Here is a 24618-nt window from a genome sequence, read left to right on the forward strand (position 1 = left end):
GAGAGTGGGGATTGTGATGGGTACTTGGTATATTGACTTTTTGCGTAGACTCCCCGGCAACGGCGCCAGAAATCCTTCTTGCTATGTCTTGAGCTTGTGTTGGTTTTCCCCGAAGAGGAAGGGATGATGCAGCAGAGTACCTTAAGTATTTCCTTTAGTTTTTGAGAACCAAGGTATCAATCCAGTAGGAGCCCACTCTCAAGTCCCTTGTACCTGCACAAAGCGATAGCTACTCGCAACCAACACGATTAGGGGTTGTCAAGACCTTCACGGTCACTTACGAGAGTGAGATCTGATAGATAGAATATTTTTTGGTATTTTTGATATAAAGATGCAAAGTAAAAAGTAAAATCAAAGTAAATAGCAAAACAATATAAAAGTGATGGAGATTCATATGATGAGAATAGACCCGAGGCCATAGGTTTCACTAGTGGCTTCTCTCAAGAGCATAATATTCTACGGTGGGTGAACAAATTACTATTGAGCAACTGATAGAATTGAGCATAATTATGAGAGTATCTAGGCATGATCATGTATATAGGCATCACGTCCGTGACAAGTAGATCGAAATGATTCTGCATCTACTACTATTACTTCACTCATCGACCGCTATCCAGCATGCATCTAGAGTATTAAGTTAAAAATAGAGTAACACCTTAAGCAAGATGACATAATGTAGAGAGATAAATTCATGCAATATGAAATAAACACCATCGTGTTATCCTTGAGGGCAACGATACAATACGTGCCTTGCTGCCCCTTCTGTCACTGGGTAAGGACACCGCAAGATCGAACCCAAAGCTAAGCACTTCTCCCTTGGCAAGAACTACCAATATAGTTGGCCAAACCAAATGGATAATTCAAAGAGACTTGCAAAGATAACCAATCATGCATAAAAGAATTCAGACAAGATTCAAATATTATTCATAGATAGACTTGATCATAAACCCACAATTCATCGGTCTCAACAAACACACCGCAAAAAGAAGATTACATCGAATAGATCTCCATGAGAGAGGGGGAGAACTTTGTATTCAGATTCAAAGAGAGAGAAGAAGCCATCTAGCTACTAACTATGGACCCGGAGGTCTGAGGTAAACTACTCACACTTCATCGGAGGGGCTAGGATGATGTAGAATCCCTCCGTGATGACGGCCCTCTTTCGGCGGAGCTCCAGAACAGGCCCCAAGATGGGATCTCATGGATACAGAAAGTTTTAGCAGTGGAATTAGCTTTTTGGCTCCTGTTCTGATCATTTGGGGGTACGTGTGTATATATAGGAGGAAGGAGTACGTCGATGGAGCACCGAGGGGCCCACGAGGCAGGGGGCGCGCCCTAGGAGGGGGGGCTCCCCCACCCTCGTGACCACCTCTTTGATCCCTTGCAGTAGGGTCCAAGTCTCCTGGATCACGTTCGGTGAGAAAATCACGTTTCCGAAGATTTTATTCCATTTGGACTCCGTTTGTCCAAAACACTGAAATAGGCAAAAAAGCAGCAATTTTGGGCCGGGCCTCTGGTTAATAGGTTAGTCCCAAAAATAATATAAAAGTGGAAAATAAAGCCCAATATAGTCCAAAACAGTAGATAATATAGCATGGAGCAATAAAAAATTATAGATACGTTGGAGACGTATCAACGAGCGCGGCGCGCGTCTGCCATGGAGACAGCGAAGCAACGGAGTGCGGAGCGACGGAAGGAAGCTTCGGCGCACTGCTACCTGGCACGCCAAATGTCAGATCACGGGTTCCGGCAAACCCTTGAGGTTCGAACACTAGGGTGCGCGCGAAGGTTTTCTCCCTATCGATCCACGCCCTAGCTGTCTAAGATCTCGCAGACAAACTCAACAAACTCACAACACAAAAAGACACAAGATTTATACTGGTTCGGACCATCGTTGTGGTGTAATACCCTTCCTCCAGTGTGGTGGTGGTGGATTGCCTCTTGGGCTGATGAAGAACAGTTACATGGGGAAGAACCGCCTCCTGAGGTTGAGGTGTTCTTGTGTTTGGTGGACTTGTGACGAGGCCGATCCTCACTTGTCTCTCGTCCCCTTCCTTGTGATCAGGTCCTCCCTCACTGTGGTGGCTAGTTCTACTTATATAGGCCCTGGTCCTCTCCCCAAGTATTAAGCGGGAAGGGAGCCAACAACGGCCAATTCGAAAGGGGACATCTAGTACAAGTTATCCTGAAAAAAGGTGGTCTTCGCCTGCCAAAGGCTCTAGTGGTGACACCGTCTTGGGCTCCATGGTGACCTCCGTCCTGCCGTCCTTCTGGTCTTGGTCTCATTGCACCAATATGGAAACCTTTGACTGATGCCTCGGTACTCCGTGCCTGCGCTTGCCCCCTTGGCACGAAAGAGGAAACAAGGACACTGCGTGCGTTAGCGCCCGCCTGGCGCCCGCCTGGTCTCGATCATCATGGCTCACGTCACGAGGACCTCGGGAGGTTAGTCCTTCCTTGGTTTCTCCGCCCCTCGCAAGCCTGCCTGGCGAGGCCGCTCCCGAGGAGGTCTTGCGTCATCCACCTCGCGAGGCTTGGCCCCTCGCGAGGGTATTAAATGCCTCATCGATGAAGATGGGCCGTATAGACCTGCCAGCCTAGCCACGCCATGGGCCGCAGGCAGGAAAGTCTGGGGACCCCCGTTCCCAGGACGCCGATGGTATTCAAGCCAAAAGATATACGTTTAATAATGATAGTGCAACTTATTTGTGGCAGTGCCTTTTAGGTCATATTGATTTAAAGCGCATGAAGAAACTCCATGCTGATGGGCTTTTGGAATGACTTGATTATGAATCACTTGATGCTTGCGAACTATGCCTCATGGGCAAGATGACTAAGACTCCATTCTCTGGAATAATGGAGCGAGTAACAGACTTACTGGAAATAATACATACTGATGTATGCGGTCCGATGAGTGTTGATGCTCGCAGCGGGTATCGTTATTTTCTGAGCTTCACAGATGATTTGAGAAGATATGGGTATATCTACTTGATGAAACATAAGTCTGAAACATTTGAAAAGTTTAGAGAATTTCAGAGTGAAGTGGAAAGTCATCATAACAGGAAAATTAAGTTTCTATGATCTGATCGTGGAGGTGAATATTTGAGTTATGAGTTTGGTCTTCATTTGAAACAATGCGGAATAATTTCGCAATTCACGCCACCTGGAACACCATAGCGTAATGGTGTGCTCGAACATCATAACCGCACTTTATTAGATATGGTGCGATCTATGATGTCTCTTACCGATTTACCGCTATCGTTTTGGGGTTATGCTTTAGAGACGACTGCATTCATGTTAAATAGGGCACCATCGAAATCCGTTGACACTACACCATATGAACTGTGGTTTGGCAAGAAACCCAAGTTGTCGTTTCTTAAAGTTTGGGGCTGCGATGCTTATGTGAAAATGCTTTAATCTGTTAAGCTCGAACCCAAATCGGAGAAATGTGTCTTCATAGGATACCCAAAAGAAACTGTTGGGTACACCTTCTATCATAGATCCGAAGGCAAAATATTCGTTGCTAAGAATGGATCCTTTCTAGAGAAGGAGTTTCTCTCGAAAGAATTGAGTGGGAGGAAAGTAGAACTTGATGAGGTAACTGTACCTTCTCCCTTATTCAAAAGTAGTTCATCACAGAAATCAGTTCCAGTGATTCCTACACCAATTAGTGAGGAAGCTAATGATGATGATTATGAAACTTCTGATCAAGTTACTACCGAACCTCATAGGTCAACTAGATCACGATCCGCACTAGAGTGGTACGATAATCTTGTTCTAGAGGTCATGTTACTTGACCATGATGAACCTACGAACTATGAGGAAGCGATGATGAGCCTAGATTCCGCAAAATGGCTTGAGGCCATGAAATCTGAGATGGGATCCATGTATGACAACAAAGTGTGGACTTTGGTTGACTTGCCCGATGATCGGAAAGCCATAGAGAATAAATCGATCTTCAAGAAGAAGACTGACACTAATGGTAATGTTACTGTCTACAAAGCTTGACTTGTTGTGAAATGTTTTCGACAAGTTCAAGGATTTGACTACGATGAGACCTTCTCACCCGTAGCGATGCTTAAGTCCGTCTGAATCATGTTAGCAATTGCCGCATTTTCTGATTACGAAATTTGGCAAATGGATGTCAAAACTACATTCCTTAATGGATATCTTAAAGAAGAGTTGTATATGATGCAACCGGAAGGTTTTGTCGATCCAAAAGGTGCTAACAAAGTGTGCAAGCTCGAGCGATCCATTTATGGACTGGTGCAAGCATCTCAGAGTTGGAATATACACTTCGAAAGTGTGATCAAAGCATATGGTTTTATACAGACTTTTGGAGAAGCCTATATTTATAAACAAAGTGAGTGGGACCTCTGTAGCATTTCTGATATTATATGTGGATGACATATTGTTGATCGGAAATGATACTGAATTTCTGAATAGCATAAAAGGATACTTGAATAAGAATTTTCAATGAAAGACCTCGGTGAAGCCGCTTATATATTGGGCATCAAGATCTATAGAGATAGATCAAGACGCTTAATTGGACTTTCACAAAGCACATACCTTGATAAAGTTTTGAAGAAGTTCAAAATGGATCAAGCAAAGAAAGGGTTCTTGCTTGTGTTACAAGGTGTGAAGTTGAGTCAGACTCAATGCCCGACCACTGCAGAAGATAGAGAGAAAATAAAGTCATTCCCTATGCTTCAGCCATAGGTTCTATCATGTATGCTATGCTGTGTACCAGACCTGATGTGTGCCTTGCTATTAGTTTAGCAGGGAGGTACCAAAGTAATCCAGGAGTGGATCACTAGACAACGGTCAAGTGCATCCTGAAATACCTAAAAAGGACTAAGGATACGTTTCTTGTTTATGGAGCTGACAAAGAGATCGTCGTAAACAGTTACCTCGATGCAAGCTTTGACACTGATCTGGATGACTCTAAGTCACAAACCGGATACATATTTTTATTAAATGGTGCAACTGTCAGTTGGTGCAGTTCTAAGCAGAGCGTCGTGATAGGATCTACGTGTGAAGTGGAATACGTAGCTGCGTCGGAAGCATCAAATGAAGGAGTCTGGATGAAGGAGTTCCTATCCGATCTAGGTGTAATACCTAGTGCATCAGGTCCAATGAAAATCTTTTGTGATAATACTGGTGTAATTGCCTTGGCAAAGGAATCCAGATTTCACAAGAGAACCAAGCACATCAAGAGACGCTTCCATTCCATCCACGATCAAGTCTAGGAGGGAGACATAGAGATTTGCAAGATACATACGAATCTGAATGTTTCAGACCCGTTGACTAAGCCTCTCTCACGAGCAAAACATGATCAGCACCAAGACTCCATGGGTGTTATAATCATCACTATGTAATCTAGATTATTGACTCTAGTGCAAGTGGGAGACTGAAGGAAATATGCCCTAGAGGCAATAATAAAGTTGTTATTTATATTTCCTTATATCATGATAAATGTTTATTATTCGTGCTATAATTGTATTAACCGGAATCTTAGTACATGTGTGAATACATAGACAAACAGAGTGTCCCTAGTATGCCTCTACTTGACTAGCTCATTAATCAAAGATGGTTAAGTTTCCTAGCCATGGACATGTGTTGTCATTTGATGAATGGGATCACATCATTAGAGAATGATGTGATGGACAAGACCCATCCGTTAGCTTAGCACTATGATCGTTTAGTTTATTGCTATTGCTTTCTTCATGACTTGTACATGTTTCTATGACTATGAGATTATGAAATTCCCGAATACCGGAGGAACACTCAGTGTGGTATCAAACATCACAACGTAACTGGGTGATTATAAAGATGCTCTATAGGTGTCTCCGATGGTGTTTGTTGAGTTGGCATAGATCAAGATTAGGATTTGTCACTCCATGTTTCAGAGAGGTATCTCTAGGCCCTCTCTGTAATGCACATCACTATGAGCCTTGCAAGCAATGTTTCTAATGAGTTAGCCACGGGATGATGCATTATGGAACGAGTAAAGAGATTTTCCGGTAACGAGATTGAACTAGGTTTGATGATACTGACGATCGAATGTCGGGCAAGTAACATACTGATGACAAAGGGAACAATGTATGTTGTTATACAGTTTGACCGATAAAGATCTTCATAGAATATGTAGGAGCCAATATGAGAATCCAGGTTCCGCTATTGGTTATTGACCATAGATGTGTCTCGGTCATGTCTACATAGTACTCGAACCCGTAGGGTCCGCACGCTTAACGTTCGATGAGGATTTGTATTATGAGTTATGTGATTCGATGTACCGAAGTTTTTCGGAGTCCCGGATGAGATCAAAGACATGATGAGGACTCTCAAAATGGTTGAGACATAAAGACTGATATATTGGAAGGTTACATTCGGACACCGGAAGTGTTCTGGGTGGTTTCGGATAAAATCGGAGTGCCGAAGGCACTAGTAGAAACAGGGCTTTGGTTCAGGAAGGGTCAGCCCATTAGTCCCAGTTTAGTCCAGAACCGGGACCCATGGGGGCATTGGTCCTGGTTCGTGCGGCCAGAGGCCTGTCGGGCCTCGTGGGGGCATTGGTCCCAGTTCGTCTGGCCCCTTTGGTCCCGGTTGATGGGACGAACCGGGACTAATGGGCCTCACTCCTGGCCCACCACCATTGGTCCCGGTTGGTGGCTTGAACCCGGACCAAAGGCTTCCCTTTAGTCCCGGTTCATGCCACGAACTGGGACCAATGAGGTGCCTATATATACCCCTCGCCCGCGAGCAGAGCACTCCACAGTGCTCTGTTTTTCTGTGGCCGGCGAGCGGAGGGGTTTGTGGTGCTCTAGCTCACCTCCTATGCACATGATGTGTTGGATGAAATGCCCGAGCCACACTAGTTAAGCTTTCTCCTCTCGAAGCTCGACCTCAAAGCTCCATTTTCCTCGAGATTTGTTTAGGTTTAGCGGCCCATCATGTCCCATTCCCGTCTTCACCGCCGTCGATCGCCCGTGCTGATGTCTCCGCCGGCACCACCATGGTGAGCCTCTTGTTCTTATCTTCTTTCTGAAAGAAAAAATTCTTACTTCAGATAGATACTTCTCTAATTTTCTTACTTTTATTATTTCTTGTTATTATATATATAGTGCGATGGTTTTGGTATCCGCCCCCGTCGGCCCTCATCCTGGCTATGATTCGGATGTGATATATATTATCTTTTTATAACTATTTGGTTCATTTATTGTTTATGACAATTATGCCGACCAACGTGACATAGATTTTATTTATGTAGGAGGTAGTTGAACCAGAAATTCCAACCGACCCTATTGTCGAGAGGTTAAATTTAGTTGAAGAAGAAAACAATTACTTGAAGGAAAAAATAAAAAAAATGAGGAGGAGAAGATGATATTGGAGTTGCATGTTGCGGATGTCGTCGATGATCACAAGATCAAGATGGATGCAATGCGGTTGAAGATGAGAAAGATTAGAAAATATGCCATTCATACCGAGGCTTGGTATCATTATGCCGTTGGATCAATTGTTACCTTGTTTGCGATTATGGTCGCATTTGTTTTCGCATTGAAATGTTTTACATAGTTTCAATGTATGGTTTAATTAATTAGATGCTCTGGAGAGCTATATGTTGTTAGATCAGAACTACGTATGTACTTTGGTTTTAATGTGATGATGAACTTCTATTAATTTGGTCACTTAATTATCTATTCATGATGTTCTGTAATGGTTTTTGACACATATAATTATATATAATGCACGCAGATGAACCGGCAATGGATGTACACTGACAGACACACCTCCGAGTACATTAAGGGCGTGCATGATTTTCTCGAAGTGGCTGAGGAAACAAGCAAAATGGTTTTATGTGTTGTCCATGCCCTAAATGTGGGAATACGAAGTCTTACTCTGACCGGAAAATCCTTGACACCCACCTGCTTTACAATGGTTTCATGCCACACTATAATATTTGGATGAGGCGCGGAGAAATAGGGGTTATGATGGAAGACGGCGAAGAAGAAGAGGATGATGACAACTATGTGCCCCCTGAATACGGTGATGCTGCAACGGGGGATGCTGCTAAAGATCAAGAGGAACCAGACGATGTGCCCAATGATGCTGCAATGGGGGAAGCTGCTGAAGATCATGAGGAACCAGACAATGTGCCCGATGATGATGATCTCCGCTGGGTCATTGTCTATGCAAGGACTCAATGCGAAAGTCAAAAGGAGAAGCTAATGTTCAATCGCATGTTAGAGGATCTCAAAAAAGGGTTGTACCCCAATTGCGAAGATGGAAACACAAAGCTCGGTACCGTACTGGAATTGCTGCAATGGAAGGCAGAGAATGTTGTGCCTGACAAAGGATTTGAGAAGCTACTGAAAATATTGAAGAAGAAGACGAATTTCCCAACAGTACATACGCAGCAAAGAAGGTCGTATGCCCTCTAGGATTGGAGGTGCAGAAGATACATCCATGCCCTAATGACTGCATCCTCTACCGCGGTGCGTACAAGGATCTGAACGCATGCCCGGTATGCGGTGCATTGCGGTATAAGATCAGACGAGATGACCCTGGTGATGGTGACAGTGAGCCCCCAGGAAGAGGGTTCCTGCAAAGGTGATGTGGTATGCTCCTATAATACCACGGTTGAAACGTCTGTTCAGAAATGAAGAGCATGCCAAGTTGATGCGATGGCACAGTGAGGACCGTAAGAAAGACGAGAAGTTGAGAGCACCCGCTGACGGGTCACAATGGAGAAAAATCGAGAGAAAGTACTGGCCTGAGTTTGCAAGTGACCCAAGGAACGTATGGTTTGGTTTAAGCACGGATGGCATTAATCCTTTTGGGGAGCAGAGCAGCAATCACAGCACCTGGCCCATGACTCTATGTATGTATAACCTTCCTCCTTGTATGTGCGTGAAGCGGAAGTTCATTATGATGCCAATTCTCATCCAAGGCCTTAAGCAACCGGCAAGGACATTGATGTGTTCCTAAGGCCATGAGTTGAAGAACTTTTACAGCTGTGGAATGGAAACGGTGTACGTACGTGGGATGAGCACAAACAGGAGGAATTTAACCTGCACACATTGCTGTTTGTAACCATCAACGATTGGCCCGCTCTCAGTAACCTTTCAGGACAGACAAATAAGGGATACCACGCATGCACGCACTGTTTAGATGAAACTGAAAGTATATACCTGGACAAATGCAGGAAGAATGTGTACCTGGGCCATCGTCGATTTCTTTCGACCAACCATCAATGTCGAAAGAAAGGCAAGCATTTCAAAGGTGAGGCAAATCACCGGAAGAAGCCCGCCATGCGTACCGGTGATCACGTACTTTCTATGGTCAATGATTTACACGTAATCTTTGGAAAGGGTCCCGCCGGACTAGCTGTTCCGAATGACGCTGAGGGACACGCACCTATGTGGAAGAAGAAATCTATATTTTGGGACCTACCCTACTGGAAAGACCTAGAGGTCTGCTCTTCAATCGACGTGATGCACGTGACGAAGAACCTTTGCGTGAACCTGCTAGGATTCTTGGGCGTGTATTGGAAGACAAAAGATACACCTGAGGCACGGGAGGACCTGCAACGTTTGCACGAAAAAGACGGCGTGCCTCCTAAGCAGTATGAAGGTCCTGCCAGCTACGCTCTTATGAAAGAAGAGAAAGAAATTTTCTTTGAATGCCTGCTCAGTATGAAGGTCACGACTGGCTTCTCGTCGAATATAAAGGGAATAATAAATATGCCAGAGAAAAAGTTCCAGAACCTAGAGTCTCATTACTGCCACGTGATTATGACGCAACTGCTTTCGGTTGCATTGAGGGGGCTTCTACCGGAAAACGTCTGATTAGCCATTGTGAAGTTATGTGCATTCCTCAATGCAATCTCTCAGAAGGTGATCGATCCATAAATCGTACCAAGGCTAACGAGTGATGTGGCGCAATGTCTTGTCAGTTTCGAGCTGGTGTTCCCACCATCCTTCTTCAATATCATGACGCACGTCCTAGTTCATCTAGTCGACGAGATTGTCATTCTGGGGCCCGTATTTCAACATAATATGTTCCCCTTTGAGACGTTCATGGGAGTCCTAAAGAAATATGTCCGTAACCACGCTAGGCCAGAAGGAAGCATCTCCATGGGCCATCAAACAGAGGATGTCATTGGGTTTTGTGTTGACTTCATTCCTGGCCTTAAGAAGATAGGTCTCCCTAAATCGCGGTATGAGGGGAGACTGACTGGAAAAGGCATGCTGGGAGGGGACTCAATAATATGCAGGGACGGATATTCCTGGTCTCCACCACACTACACAGTTCTACAGAACTCTACCTTGGTGACCCCGTATGTCGATGAACACAAGAACAGTCTGCGCTCCAAACACCCGGAGTAGTGCGACGACTGGATTACATGTGAACACATCAGGACTTTCAGTAGTTGGTTGGAAACACGTCTCAGAGGTGACAACACTGTTTGTGATGAGCTGTACTTGTTGTCCAGGGGACCATCTTTGACTGTATTGACTTACAAAGGATACGAGATAAATGGGAATACATATTACATGATCGCCCAAGATCAAAAGAGCACCAACCAAAACAGCGGTGTTCGCTTTGATGCAGCAACCGAGAGGGGAAAGGACACATATTATGGTTACATAGTGGACATATGGGAACTTGACTACGGACATGATTTTAAGGTCCCTTTGTTTAAGTGCAAATGGGACAATCTGTCAGGAGGCGGGGTACAGGTAGACCCACAGTACGGAATGACAACAGTGGATCTGAAAAATCTTCTCCTCTATTCCTTTCTTCTTCTCCTCTTTTTTCTTCTTTTTTTCTTCAATCTTCTCCTCTATTAATATCTTCTTCTCCTCTTTTTATTTCTTCTTCGTCTTCTTATTTTTTATCGGATATGTCATTGTCGATATACCCCGTGTCCTGATAACTTCAACACGAGGGGGGGGGGGGTTCGACCTACCCCCTCCCCGATAACATTATTTTCCCATGTATGTATGCAAAAGTTATATTTTTAGAAAAGTTTTATATATCTAGCTAGGAAAGGAAGAAGAAGAAAAAGAATGAGAGGAAAAAGGAAAATAAGAAGAGGAAGAAAGGAGAAGAAGAGGAGAAATAAATAAGAAGAAGAAAGAAGAAAAAGAAGAGGAGAAGAAGAAAGGAATAGAGGAGAAGAAGAGAAAATTGAATATTCTATTTTCTCTTCTTCTCCTCTATTCCTTTCTTCTTCTCCTCAATTTTCTCTTCTTCTCCTCTATTCCTTTCTTCTTCTCCTCTTTTTTTCTTCTTTTTTTCTTCAATCTTCTCCTCTATTAATATCTTCTTCTCCTCTTTTTATTTCTTCTTCGTCTTCTTATTTTTTATCGGATATGTCGTTGTAGATATACCCCGTGTCCCGATAACTTCAACACGAGGGGGGGGGGTTCGACCTACCCCCTCCCCGATAACATTATTTTCCCATGTATGTATGTCGTTGTTGTCGATATAACCCCCTCCCGGATAACTTCGACCGTGATAACTTATACCACGGGAGCACCCCCCGGCCCTCTCGCTCGACCAAAACTCTCAAGGACACCCAAACCCTAGAAAAAACGATGTCGGTCTCCTACCCCTCCCGCCGCGCCCCTACCCTTGAAGCGTTGCCGAGGCCACCCCAAACCCGGAATAAGCTAGGTATATGTTTGCCACTAATATATCCACATGCTGTCATGTTTGTGTAATAATTGACATGTTGTAATATTTGCAGAAACAATGGAGCACGGACGAGACGAGGAAGCAGAACAGGTGTTGGGGGACATAATCTTAGCCGGAGGTGATGTCTTGTCGTATCTTAATGACAATGATGGTCTGGAAGAACAGGGTGAAGAAGGAGCAGGCTACGGTGATCAAATAATGGAGGAGGAAAGACATGATTATGATGGTTTCGATGACCCAATGCTGGTGCAAGAAGGAACCTGTGGTGACGGCTCCGGTGACCGAACAGAGTCCGGCCAGGTAAATATATTAGTTAAGCCTGTGATGACTAGCTAATTGATGCATTCATTGTTTTGGTATGTACACATATTAATTAACCCTCGTCTAATTCTTCTTTTTTCTAGCCCTCCGGATCGAGCACAACTTCGGTAAGGAGATGAGGCCCGAAGAAAAAGTTGCGCCCGGATGAAAGGTTTGAGATCACAGCAATCATGCTTGATGGCATGCCGATTGAACCCATTCGGACAAAGGAATCATTTGCTGCTTAGTGCGGGGTTCTTGTTAGGGACAAGATCCCGACCAGCATCCAGCAATGGTATAATCCTAAGAACGAAGACCCTGAGGTGTCTTATGTCAATGATATGCAGAAAGATGATCTTTGGACTGAGCTGAAGGAAAATTTCACCCTACCGCCAGAGGAGGATCCGGAGAAGCCAGTTAAAGCAATTAATCAAGTCTCATGCTCTTAAGAAGATGGCAGACCTATTCAGTTGGTGGAAGAATGAGCTGAAAACGTTTGTCAACAAAGAAGAGACACCAGAATTCATCGCCAGATATGAGAAGATCAGAGATCACTGGCCCGCATTTGTGGCCTACAAGACATTAGAAAAGAGTAAGAAGATGTCGGCGACAAACAAGAAAAATGCTGCAAAGAAGAAGCTTCACCATCGCACGGGGTCAGGTGGCTACCTCAAAGCCCGCCCTAAGTGGGCCAAGGCTGAGAATGATCTGCTTGATAAAGGGATCGAACCAGAGACAATGAACTGGCCAGACCGTTGCCGAACTTGGTTCTTCGGGGCTCGCGGAACCTTGGACCCTGTATCAGGGAAATGCGTTTGGACGGACGAGCAAATGAACATACCAGTCAAGAGGCTTAAGCACTATATCGATGCAGCACAACAAGGGACATTCATTCCAGACAGAGAGAATGACGAGCTCACAATGGCCCTCGGGAATCCTGAGCACCCTGGACGGACACGAGGCACGCTAGGCTCCGTTCCGTGGAAGGCTGGTTTTCCGGACGCAGGAGGTTACAAATGCCAGGAGAGGAGGAAAAAAGTGGAGCATGCCCAAATTCAGACACTGCACGAAAGGGTTCAAGTGCTAGAGGAACGAGAAGTGGCTCGCAGCAAGCGACCTGCCGAAACTACCCCCGAAGCTACCCCGCCATATCAGCAGAGAAGCAGCGTGGATTCCACCGAGCTGCTTCAGCTAGAGCATGTCTTGACGGCTCCTCCTAGCTACCCCATGGATGCTATATCAGGGAGTCTCAACATTGCCACCTTATGACCCAATGGCAGAACTTCAAAGTCAAGGCGGCCATCGGCTCTGTTCGACCTCCTGAACCCGGCGCAACTTTTCACTATAGTCTGATTCCAGAAGGATATGTCAGGGTGACGGTGGACGAAATAACAGAGGGATTTGAGGACCTCTAGCTTGACTACCCTACCGGTGAAGGGGAGACTCGGCTGGGTTCTTGTCTATTGACTCCATGCCTATGGCGGAAGGAGGTCGTCAAGCTTCTGAACTGGACGCCTCCTCCTCCTACTCCGGCGAGTCAGGGCATTCCGCCTCCTCCTCCAGCGAGTCATGGCACTCCGCCTCCTCCTCCGACGAGTGATCAGGGCACTCAGCCTCCTTCTCCGGAGCGTGGCGGCACTCCGCCTCCTTCTCCGTCTGCGCCGGCGCGCCTGAGCAACCATCCTCCTCCTTCTCCGCCTCGTCAGCAAGGACGGAAGAGACCCGCCGCTGCTCCGGCTGCTCCAGCGCGTCATAGACCTTCTCCTCCGCCTCGGAAGAAAGGAAAGAAGAAAGCTGCAGCCGCTCCGTTTGCTCTGCCGGCGTCTAGCAGTACAGCCAGAGGCGGGAGGCAATACATATTCAGTCCTTCTCTGAAGACTCCAGAGAAGTTACCATACGAGAGGACCCCGGAGGAGAACGCGAAGATCGCGTGAGCCGAAGTGACGAACTTTTTTGAAGGGGTGAAAGCAAAGAAACATCCACCTCCGGAGGAGAAGGTAGATCCGGTGAAAGCAAAGCGCACTCTGGCTGCCCTGAAAAAACCAGCAAAGTCTCCGCCGAAAGGCAACTATGATCGCATTATTGCAAAGAAATTTGTCGAAGCGGAGCTGTCGGGAAGTACTGTTAGTGATCAAACGATAAAAGAACGATGAGATGGGAAAAAAATGCCCAGCTCGGCGAACAAGCGAACCAATCGTGCCCCCCGTTCAAGGTGTCTAGTGACATCGTCGCTAATGATCCGAGGATGGTGCCCGGTTATAGCAATCTTGGAGATTACCTGCCCGACGATGTACATTATGATTTCTTGGAGGTGGAGGAACACAAATACAAGTACAGGAAGCCTCTCATCAAAGATGAAAGATCTCTAACAACGATGATGCGAAGATTCCATGATTGGTACATGAAAACCTACAAAGAGTTTGGGGGGAGGAATACTTTGACGCTGAGAGTTAGAGAGGAGCATGACCTTGTTGGAATTGAACTGTTAAATGTTCCATTTGAGGAGTTCTTCCAGTTTTTCAATCAAAAGGCCCTCGATAAAGCAACGGTCACTTGCTACTGTCTATAAGTAGTACTACTTCTGTCATTAAGTCTCTCTATATAGGTCAGCTCTTTCATTGCATGTATTTATAATTATCCTCACTATATTATGCAGATTGAAGATCACCGAATTGAAGAAAAGACAAATCGGTGATATTGGGTTCATTAACACAAATCTCATAGATGCAATTGAGGTGAAATATCGTGCTGAAGATACCGAGGCCAACTTGCTATGATAGTTGGTAATAAATGAAAACAAAGATATAATACTCTTTCCTTACAACTTCAAGGGAGTGTTATTGTCTTGTGCATATTCGGTTTCCCTTATTAGGCTAGGTTATAGTAATGTAATTGATGAGTTATGCATGCGTGTGCAGCTTCCACTATATTCTCCTAGAGATTAAGCTTGAGCAGGGACTAGTAACCGTCTTAAACTCGAGACGAAAAGATCCCTAGGACTATGCGGACATGAGTCAAATGCTCGAGAAGTAAGTTTAATCGATCATTATCCACCTTCTCAGCAACTTTGTTCATTTCCTGATATCAAGTAATTGTTTTCTTTTTCTGGCAGGGTTTGGAGAAAATTCACCAAAAAAGCTCCGGGACTGCCGAAGAAGCTGCAATTTAGACACCCGAAAGTAAGTACTACAGTAACATGTTCCACGCATCTCCTAGTGATTCAAGCGCTAGTTTCATCAATACCATTTGGTATGCTTGCTTATCAGTTTGATTGACCTCTATTTCTTGTAAAGTGGTTGTGGCAGGAACAAGGGAATAATTTCTGTGGATACTACGTTTGCGAGTCCATCCGCCACACGACCTGTGAACGGGGGTACTCTGACAAACAATATGAAGTGCGTAAGCAATAATATTCACAATTTTATTTTATTACCATCATTTGTGTTGAGTTTCATTTATTCATATATATATATATGTGTGTGTGTGCGTGTGTGTATTGACCCCCTTGTTCAAATTAGATGTTTCGGATGCGGGATGAACTCCTAGCACCAGATCGTATGCGAGTAATTGAAGAGGAATTGGCAGCATTCTTCCTTGACCACATGATCGCTGAAGACGGAGAATACTATGTGGACCATGTGTTCATATATAATTAGGAGATTATATTGTAAGAGATAATTATTGTATAGATGTAGCCGGTAGTGTCGGATAGATATACAAGAACTTGTTGTTCGACCAATCTCTCGGAGAAGGAGAGGTGGTCGATATCACTTCTCTCTATATGCATATGGTCATGACGATCTTCTGTTTCCTTCATTTCCTTACTAGCTAGCGTGTCTAGTCCTCTCTATATATACGTATATATAGCGTCGACCAAGCACGAACATAAGAGAGGACACTTCTCTCTATTAATTATCTAGCTAACACAATATATGAAACACCTAAATTAAACCCCCAAAACCCCCAACCCCCCCCCCCTTAAAAAAACAAAAAACCCAGTCCCTGAAATGCTGACGCGTGGATGCCTATTGGTCCCGGTTGGTGCCACCAACCGGGACCAAAGGCCCTCCTGCCTGGGCTCAGCGCACCGGCCACGTGGAGGCCCATCTGTCTCGGTTCGTGTAAGAACAGAGACTAAAGGGTTAGGGCATTAGTAACGACCCTTTAGTCCCGGTTCACAAACCGGGACAAAAGGCCCTTATCAACCGGGACGAATGGGGGTTTTTCTACTAGTGAAGGGTTACTGGAACCCCCCGGGGAATTAATGGGCCTTAGTGGGCCTTAGGGGAGAGAGAGGGCAGCAGCCAGGAGGTGGCGCCCCCCAAGGGGAGTCCGAATAGGACTAGGGGAGGGGGCACGACCCCTCTTTCCCTCTCCTTCCGTCTTCTCCTACTTGGACTAGGAAAGGGGGGGACCGATTCCTACTTGGAGTAGGATTCGCCCCCTTGGGTGCGCCCCCTTAGGGCCGGCCGGCCGGCTCCTCCTCCCCTCCTTTATATACGGGGGAGGGGGGCACCCCATATACACACAAGTTGATCTTTTGCCGTGTGCGGTGCCCCCCTCCACAGTTTACACCTCGGCCATATTGTCGTAGTGCTTCGGCGAAGCCCTGCGTCGGTAACTTCATCATCACTGTCACCACGCCGTCGTGCTGACGAATCTCTCCCTCGGCCTCAACTGGATCAAGAGTTCGAGGGACGTCATCGAGATGAATGTGTGCAGATCACGGAGGTGTCGTGTGTTCTGTACTTGATTGGTTGGGTCGCGAAGACGTTCAACTACATCAACCGCGTTACTAAAAGCTTCTGCTTTCGGTCTACGAGGGTACGTAGACACACTCTCCCCCTCTGGTTGCTATGCATCTCCTAGATAGATCTTGCATGATCCTAGGATTTTTTTTTGAAATATTGTGTTCCCCAACAATTTTGTCTATGTATCCACACATGTATGAAGTTTCCGGTTAATACAATTCTAGCTTAAATAATAAACATTTATCATGATATAAGGAAATATAAATAACAACTTTATTATTGCCTCTAGGGCATATTTCCTTCAGTCTCCCACTTGCACTAGAGTCAATAATCTAGTTCACATTGCCATGTGATTTAACACCAACAGTTCACATCTTTATGTGATTAACACCCATAGTCACATCGCCATGTGACCAACACCCAAAGGGTTTACTAGAGTCAATAATCTAGTTCACATCTCTATGTGATCAACACCCAAAGAGTACTAAGGTGTGATAATGTTTTGCTTGTGAGAGAAGTTTATTCAACGAGTCTTCCACATTCAGATCCAAATTTATTTTGCAAATTCCTGTGTCTACAATGCTCTGCATGGAGCTATTCTAGCTAATTGCTCGCACTTTCAAAACGTATCTAGATTGAGACTCAGAGTCATCTAGATCGGTGTAAAAGCTTGCATCAACGTAACTCTTTACGACGAACTCTTTATCACCTCCATAACCGAGAAATTTTTCCTTAGTCCTCTAAGGATAATTTTGACCATTGTCTAGTGATCTACTCCTAGATCACTATTGGTACCTCCCAGCCAAACTCATGGCAAGGCATACAACAGGTCTGGTACATAGCATGGCATACATTATAGAACCTATGACTGAAGCATAGGTAATGACTTTCATTCTCTCTCTATATTCTGCCGTGGTCGGGTTTTGAGTTGCACTCAACTTCACACCTTGTAACACAGGCAAGAACCCTTTCTTTGACTGATCCATTTTGAACAGCTTCAAAACTTTATCAAGGTATGTGCTTTGTGAAAGTCCTATTAAGCGTCTTGATCTATCTCTATAGGTCTTGATGCCTAATATATAAGCAACATCACCGAGGTCTTTCATTGAAAAACTTTTATTCAAGTATCCTTTTTATGCTATCCAGAAATTCTATATCATTTTCAATCAACAATATGTCATCCATATAATATTAGAAATGCTACAGAGCTCCCACTCACTTTCTTGTAAATACAGGCTTCCCCAAAAGTCTGTATAAAAACATATGCTTTGATCACCTCATCAAAGCGTATATTCCAACTCCGAGATGCTTGCACCAGTCCATAAATGGATCACTGGAGCTTGCACACTTTGTTAGCACCTTTAGGATCGACAAAACCTTCTGGTTGCATCATATACAACTCTTCTTTAAGAAATCCATTAAGGAATGCAGTTTTGACATCCATTTGCCAGATTTCATAATCATAAAATGCGGCAATTGCTAACATGATTAGGATAGACTTAAGCATCACTACAGGTGAGAAGGTCTCATAGTAGTCAACTCCTTGAACTTGTCAAAAACCTTTAGCAACAAGTCGAGCTTTGTAGACAGTAACATTACCATCAGCGTCAGTCTTCTTCTTGATGATCCATTTATTCTCTATGGCTTGCCGATCATCGGGCATGTCAACCAAAGTCCATATTTGTTCTCATACATGGATCCTATCTCGGATTTCATGGCCTCAAGCCATTTATCCGAATCTGGGCTCATCATCGCTTCCTCATAGTTCATAGGTTCGTCATGGTCCAGTAACATGACTTCAAGAACAAGATTACCATACCACTCTGGTGTGGAACGTGTTCTGGTTGACCTACGAGGTTTAGTAGCAACTTGATCTGAAGTTTCATGATCGTTATCATTGTTTTCTGTGATGAGCTACATTCCAATTCAAGAGAAGGTACAATTACGTCATCAAGTTCAACTTTCCTCCCACTCACTTCTTTCGAGAGAAACTCCTTATCTAGAAATGATCCATTCTTAGCAACAAAGATCTTGTCTTCGGATCTGTGATAGAAGGTGTACCCAATAGTTTCTTTTGGGTATCCTATGAAGACGCACTTCTCTGATTTGGGTTCGAGCTTACCAGGCTGAAGCCTTTTCTCATAAGCATCGCAACCCCAAACTTTAAGAAATGACGGCTTAGGTTTCTTGCCAAACCACAGTTCATACGATGTCGTCTCAATGGATTTAGATGGTGCCCTATTTAAAGTTAATGCAGCTGTCTCTAATGCATAACCCCAAAATGATAGTGGTAAATCAGTAAGAGACATCATAGATCGCACCATATCTAATAAAGTACAGTTACGACGTTCAGACACACCATTATGCTATGGTGTTCCATTTGGCGTGAGTTGTGAAACTATTCCACATTATTTTAAATGAAGGCCAAACTCGTAACTCAAACATTCGCCTCCGTGATCAGATTGTAGAAACTTTATTTTCTTGTTACGATCATTCTACACTTCACTCTGAAATTCTTTGAACTTTTTATATGTTTCAGACTTGTGTTTCATTAAGTAGATATACCCATATATGCTCAAATCATCTGTGAAGGTTAGAAAATAACGATACCCACCGCGAGCTTCAACACTCATCGGACCGCATACGTCAGTATGTATTATTTCCAATAAGTCATTAGCTCGCTCCATTGTTCCGGAGAATGGAGTTTTAGTCATCTTGCCCACGAGGCATGGTTCGCAAGCATCAAATGGTTCATAATCAAGTGATTCCAAAACCCCATCTGCATGGAGTTTCTTCATGCGCTTTACACCAATATGACCTAAATGGCAGTGCCACAAGTATGTTGCACTATCATTATCAACTTTACATCTTTTGGCATCAATATCATGAATATGTGTATCACTACGATCGACATTTAATAACCATTCATATTGGGTGTATGACCATAGAAGGTTTTATTCATATAAACAGAACAATAATTATTCTCTGACAGAAATGAATAACCGTATTGCAACAAACATGATCTAATCATATTAATGCTCAACACAAACACTAAATAACATTCATTTAGGTTCAATTCTAATCTCGAAGGTAGAGGGACTGTGCGATGGTGATCATATAAACCTTGGAATTACTTCCAATACACATTGTCACCTCGTCCTTAACTAGTCTCTGTTTATTTTGCAATTCATGTTTTGAGTTACTACTCTTAGGAACTGAACCAGTATCAAATACCGAGGGGTTGCTATAAACACTAGTAAAGTACACATCAATAACATGTATATCAAATATACATTTGTTCACTTTTCCATCCTTCTTATCCGCCAAGTATCTAGGGAAGTTCCACTTCTAGTGTCCATTTCCTTTGTAGTAGAAGCACTGAGTTTCAGGCTTGGGTCTAGCTTTGGGCTTCTTCATGGGAGTGGCAACTTTCTTGCCATTCTTTTTGAAGTTTCCCTTTCTTTCCCTTTCCCTTTTTCTTGAAACTAGTGGTCTTGTTAACCATCAACACTTGATGCTATTTCTTGATTTCTACCTTCTCTGATTTCAGCATCGCGAAGAGCTTGGGAATCGTTTTCATCATCCCTTGCATATTATAGTTCATCACGAAGTTCTAATAACTTGGTGATAGTGACTGGTGAACTCTGTCAATCACTATCTTATCTGGAATATTAACTCCCATTTGATTCAAGTGATTGTAGTACCTAGACATTCTAAGCACATGCTCACTGGCCGATCTATTCTCCTCCATCTTGTAGGCAAAGTACTTGTCAGAGGTCTCATACTTCTTAACACGGGCACGAGTCTGAATTATCATTCTTAGCATCTTGGAACATCTCATATGCTCCATGGCATTCAAAACATTTTTGAAGTCCCGGTTCTAAGCCGTAAAGCATGGTGCACTAAACTATCAAGTAGTCATCATACCGAGCTTACAAAATGTTCATAACGTCTGCATCTGTTCCTGCAATAGGTTCGTCACCTAGTGGTGCATCAAGGACATAATTCTTCTGTGCAAAAATGAGGATAATCCTCAGATCATGGACCCAGTCCGCATCATTGCTACTATCATCTTCAACTTTTCTCTAGGAACATATCAAAAAAAATATAGGAGCTATATTGCGAGCTATTGATCTACAACATAGATATGCAAATACTATCAGGACCAAGTTCATGATAAATTAAGTTCAATTAATCATATTATTTAAGAACTCCCACTTAGATAGACATCCCTCGAGTCATCTAAATGATCACGTGATCCATATCCGATCATCACGTGAGATGGAGTAGTTTTCAATGGTGAACATCTCTATGTTGATCATATCTATTATATGATTCACGTTCGACCTTTCGGTCTCAAGTGTTCTGAGGCCATGTCTGTACATGCTATGCTCGTCAAGTTTAACCCGAGTATTCCGCATGTGCAAAACTATGTTGCACTCGTTGTATGTGAACGTAGAGCTTATCACACCCGATCATCACGTGGCGTCTCAGCACGACGAACATGGTGCATACCCAGGGAGAACACTTATACCTTGAAATTTTAGTAAGGTATCATATTATAATGCTACTGCCGTACTAAGAAAAATAAGATGCATAAAAGATAAACATCAGATGCAATCAAAATGTGACATGATATGGCCATCATCATCTTGTGCCTTTGATCTCCATCTCCAAAGCACCATCATGATCTCCATCGTCACCGGCTTGACACCTTGATATCCATCGTAGCGTCGTGGTCATCTCGCCAACTATTGCTTCTACAACTATCGCTAACGCATAGTGATAAAGTAAAGCAATTACATGGCGTTTGCATTTCATGCAATAAAGTGATAACCATAAGGCTCCAGCCAGTTGCCGATAACTTCTACAAAACATGATCATCTACAACCACAAGTGCTCCCTGGGTGATTTTGGTAATTAATGTTAAAATATCTCTTGTTGGACTAATACTTTTATCCACTATATTTCATATGAGTTCAATAGTGGGGTGGCTTGGACAAGAGGATGTGGAAACCCTTCAAGATGTTAAGGACAAAGATTGGCTCAAGCTTAAGACTCTACATTTTCATTTTAGTGATCTAAGGTCACACTGAGTCCATAGGAAAAGCGAATACTATTAAAAGGGGGTGAGGTGTTGCTTAATGACTTGCTTGTTCAATGTGCTTAGTGGTATGCTCCAAAGCCCTCAACCACTTTCTCATTTCCACATATGTCCCAAACCAAAAGTCAAACTCGGCGCCACTGATTTGATCTATCCAACACCACTAAGTTCACTTGACATAGCCACTGCCAGAAACCCTAATCAATTCAATCCCACCGATGGGACCTCGGTCTCACCGAGATGGGCTTGCAAACTCTCTGTTGCCTATTGCAATTATATCGGTCACATCGAGATATGCAATCGGTCCCACCGAGTTTGCTTGACCAACTCTCTGTTTTGCTTATTACCAAAATCGGTCCCACCAAGTTTGTGTAATCGGCCAAACCGAGTTGAGGTTTTACCCTAACCCTAGCACATCAGTCCCACCGAGTCGATCATATCGGTGCCACCAAAAATTCTAACGTTCACATTTTGAATCATATCGGTCTGACTGAGTTTCTCGATTTGGTCCCACCGAGTTTGGTGAATTGTGTGCAATAGCTAGATTTTGTGTGTAGGCTATATATACTCCTCCACCCTTCCTTCATTCATAGAGAGAGCCATCAGAACGTGCCTACACTTCCACCATTCATTTTCTGAGAGAGAACCACCTACTCATGTGTTAATACCAAGATATTACAATCCAACCACAAGAATCTTGACCTCTAGCCTTCCCAAGTTGCTTTCCACTCAAATCATCTTTCCACCAAATCCAAATATGTGTGAGAGAGTTGAGTGTTGGGGAGACTATCATTTTAAGCACAAGAGCAAGGAGTTCATCATCAACACACCATCTATTACCTTTTGGAGAGTGGTGTGATAACCCACAAGTATAGGGGATTGTAACAGTTTTCGAGGGTAGAGTATTCAACCCAAATTTATTGATTCGACATAAGGGGAGCCAAAGAATATTCTCAAGTATTAGCAGCTGAGTTGTCAATTCAAGCACACCTGGAAACTTAGTATCTGCAACAAAGTGTTTAGTAGCAAAGTAATATGATAGTAGTGGTAACGATAGCAAACGGTAACAATAGCAAAAGTAATATTTTTGGTCTTTTGTAGTGATGATAACAATAGCAACGGAAAAGTAAATAAGTGAAGAACAATATATGGAAAGCTCGTAGGCAATGGATCGGTGATAGAGAATTATGCCGGATGCGATCAATCATGTAACAGTCATAACCTAGGGTTACATAGAACTAGCTCCAATTCATCAATGTAATGTAGGCATGTATTCCGAATATAGTCATACGTGCTTCTGGAAAAGAACTTGCATGACATCTTTTGTCCTACCCTCCCGTGGCAGCGGGGTCCAAGGGGAAACTAAGGGACATTAAGGCCTCCTTTTAATAGAGTACTGGACCAAAGCATTAACACATAGTGAATACATGAACTCCTCAAACTACGGTCATCACCGGAAGTGGTCCCAATTATTGTCACTTCGGGGTTGCCAGATCAAAACACATAGTAGGTGACTATAGACTTGCAAGATAGGATCAAGAACTCACGTATATTCATGAAAACATAATAGGTTCAGATCTGAAATCATGGCACTCGGGCCCTAGTGACAAGCATTAAGCATAGCAAAGTCATAGCAACATCAATCTCAGAACATAGTGGATACTAGGGATCAAACCCTAATAAAACTAACTCGATTACATGATAAATCTCATCCAACCCATCATCGTCCAGCAAGCCTATGATGGAATTACTCACGCACGGTGGTGAGCATCATGAAATTGGTGATGGAGGATGGTTGATGATGACGATGGCGACGGATTCCCCTCTCCGGAGAGGACTCCAGATCAGCCCTCCCGAGCGAGTTTAGGGCTTGTCTGCGGCTCCGTATCATAAAATGCGATGAATCTTTCTCCCTGATTTTTTTCTCTCCGAACACGAATATATAGAGTTGGAGTTGAGGTCTGAGGAGCTCCACGGGGCCCACGAGGTAGGGGGCCTGGGTGCGCCCCCCACCCTCGTGGCTCGGTGTGGGCCCCCTGGTCTTGATCTTTTGCCAGTATTTTTTTATCATTTCCAAAAATATCTCCGTGAAGTTTCAGGTCATTCTGAGAACTTTTGTTTCTGCACATAAATAACACCATGGCAATTCTGCTGAAAACATCGTCAGTACGGGTTAGTTCCATTCAAATCATGCAAGTTAGAGTCCAAAACAAGGGAAATTCTCCTCTTATACTCTTCCGCCTCCTCTCTGGTTATAAAATATCTCCCTTTTGCCTGAAAGTCAAAGAAAGTAGAAGCAGGGAGAGCGACGTGATAGGTGCATCGTCTGTCAAAGATTAGTCGGTACTGGAGGAACTGATCGTTCCTCTCAACAAACTGATGATTAACCATAGCCTCATAATCCAAATAAGCAGGGGGCAACTCAATATCATCCTCACGTATGGTTATACAAAGGAAATTAGCTGCACGGGTTGCATAAGTTGCACCAAAGAAATTTCCATTAAATCTATTAAGATGCAACCTACGTGCAACAATGGCTCCCAAACTATAAGATTTATCTCCTAACATAGCACTCCTAACAATACTGAGGTTAGGGACACACATGTGACATGCTTCATCTTTACTGTTAATGCATCTACCTATGAAGAGAGCAAAATAATGTATAGCAGGAAAGTGAATGCTCCCTATGGTAGCTTGTGCTATATCTCTAGATTCCCCCACAGTTATACTAGCAAGAAAATCTCTAAATTCAGATTTGCG

This window comes from Triticum aestivum, chromosome 4A (assembly GCF_018294505.1).
Source record: "Triticum aestivum cultivar Chinese Spring chromosome 4A, IWGSC CS RefSeq v2.1, whole genome shotgun sequence".
Classification (NCBI taxonomy): Eukaryota; Viridiplantae; Streptophyta; class Magnoliopsida; order Poales; family Poaceae; genus Triticum; species Triticum aestivum.